Source organism: Lygodium microphyllum, chromosome 1, assembly GCF_053477565.2.
Source record: "Lygodium microphyllum isolate KBCC chromosome 1, Lygodium_microphyllum_v1.1.10, whole genome shotgun sequence".
NCBI classification, from domain to species: domain Eukaryota; kingdom Viridiplantae; phylum Streptophyta; class Polypodiopsida; order Schizaeales; family Lygodiaceae; genus Lygodium; species Lygodium microphyllum.
In genome coordinates, this window is record NC_141135.1 from 29,581,091 (window position 1) to 29,583,857 (window position 2,767).

Sequence of the window (2,767 nt, forward strand, 5' to 3'; positions counted from 1 at the left end):
TTGTGGGGTAAGGGAGTAATCAGGGGCCCCTATTTTGGGGTCTGGGGGTCCTGACTTGTATCTCAAATGAGGTTTATGTGATTGGATGGCAAAAAGGTGACTGTTGTGGGTCTAATCTTTGGGTTAGATAGAGTAGTTAAGCTGGTAGCAACTCGAGGCACATTGCATCGAGTTGTGGGGTAAGGGAGTTATCAGGAGCCCCTATTTTGGGGTTTGGGGGCTATAGAAGTGGCCTCCGGCTGGGGGTTCCCAGGGGGCCCCCTTGGAGGGGTCTGGGGGCAATGCCCCTAGCTCGATGATAAAGGGAATATTCCTTGACCGACTAGTGGAGGCTCATATGGTAGGTCAGTCAGGCCAACCTAACTATCTTCGCGGGCTATAAAAGCTAAACCCCTTCATAGCCATCCGTCATCTATCTTTCACCTAGTCAGAGTTATTCCAGCTAGCCTTAATCTCTTCACCTATCTTCTATCTAGATCGCCATCTAAGCTTCACAATGGAAGTGCACAGGTGGACAGAGCCATCTTTGTATTAGTTGTTAGGAGCTAAATATTTTTTTTCCCCTCTTATCTATTGTGTACTCTCTATCTCTTTCTCAGATTTTGTTCACTGTGCCATGTAATTTTTACAATCCATATGCCAAACATGAGAATGACGTATGCAACAGTGAGTCACTGCTTGCTTGGGCACTAGCACTGGCTCCTCTCTCCAATAGAAAGACCACCTGGTTGAAGAATGATGATGACTAAATGAGAGGAGGAGCCATTGAATAAATAGGTCCAAAATATGCCAAATATGGCAATTAGTTAGCCACCAATAAATTCATAATTAATCACTAAAATGATCACTATAAAATGTCTAAATTACCTAGTAATATCAAACATAGCCAAGACTCACACATGAGCTGACTAGATTGTTAACACCCTCTCTCAGATCATGGGTGATTTGACACAATACAATGATACAAGGATAATCATACACAACAAAGAACCATAAGAGTAGAACCATGGGTACCCAAGTAGTGGGCAATCAAGCCACCACCAAGGTGCCTTAGAGTGAATTTGGGGTCAATGTCGATTGTACCAGCTCCTGAAAATGGAGAAAAGTCATAATAGATCTCATTGTTTGCCAACAATGTCTCGCAATAGCATACATGACTATCCTATCAAAAATGCAATTGAATATATGTGATCATGGATTCCCCACCTTTGGCCAAGACCGCCAAAGTGTCCCCTCATGTGAGCTCAAGACTAGGAGCCAACCATGCTCGTTTCAAAGAATAGCCCATCATGAACTTAGATATCAATCCCAGCTCTAGGATTTGAATTTGCTAGACTTCAGTTTGATGTGTCAAGAACACCCCCCTCTAGAACTTGGAGAGGAGAAGAAGAGAAGATAGAGGGTATATAGAGAGGAAATACAACCAAATCAATAGCAAAGACTTCACAAAATGAGAGTCCACATGTAGCGTAACAACAAACCTGATAAAAAATGAAGACTAATCAAAAACAAAAAAAACAACAACAAACAACAAAAATGGCTTGTAAAAGTAATCACCCAACCATGGTTAGGGGCAGAAAACCAAAAACGTAGGTTGATGGAGTATTGAATGTAGCAAACTGACAATTGCAGGAGGCTAAAATCCAGGTGCAAGCAAAAAGCACACGTTGCTGGTTTGAAAAACGCATGCCTGATCACAGCAAGGGGAAGAAAAACCTATAATCAATAGAAAAATCGTAGTAGGAATCGTGATCCTACAATCTAATACCCATGCTAGAAGTGGTGTAGTAATGGAAGCATAGACAAGTGCTGAAATAAATTGTTGAACACAAGACAAAAGAGAAAGGAAACAAAATAATGCTACAAAGGAAGAGAACTCAAAGACGTGGTTGGGAAATGGAATTCGTATACCAAACATGAGAATGATGCATAAACAATGAGTCATTGGCTGCCTAGCACTAGCACTGGCTTCTCTCTCCAATAGAAAGATCACTTGAAGAATGATGATGACTAAATGAGAGGAGGAGCCATTGAATAAATAGGCCCAAAATATGCCAAATATGACAGTTGGTAGGCCAACAATAAATGCCTAAGTAATCATTAAAATGGCCACTATAAAATGCCTAAATTACCTAGTAATATCAAGCATAGCCCTGACTCACACATGAGCTGACTAGATTGCTAACATCTTAAGCATATGCTTGACAACCCTAGAAGAGCTAGCTTTCCTAACCAAAACACAAGAATGCATTTTACCTTGTGAACTAGCTTATTACTATCGACATATTTAAAAAGAATAATTGCATATAGAAAGTTGTCAAGGTATAATTGATCTAGTTTGAAAAGAAATTAGTAAAACTTGGTTGTATATATCATCAAGAGGCATCGGTCTTCAACATTAAAGAAAAAATCATTCCTAGTTATTTCAATGGGCCTGAAAATATCTCTACATCAAAGGCTATATCTAGAAATAAGAATTCAGTTGGCATGACAAATCAAATCCAACAACTCAACCGTGAACAATCACACCAAACACTTCAAACTCTAGTCCAAAGGAAAATGCTTAACATAAGTGTTGACAAAAAGTCATATTTTCCTGTGGTTCATACAACATATGCAGATCTAAAGTTACCTATATTGAAAGAGAAACTATGGCAAACTAAATACTAAATGATCTCATTAGTCATAAGCTTATTGGAAAACATTGTGGTCAATGTTTTCCTTTTATGGCAAAATTCACTCTTTAGGCCTAAAATAAGTGTCCCCA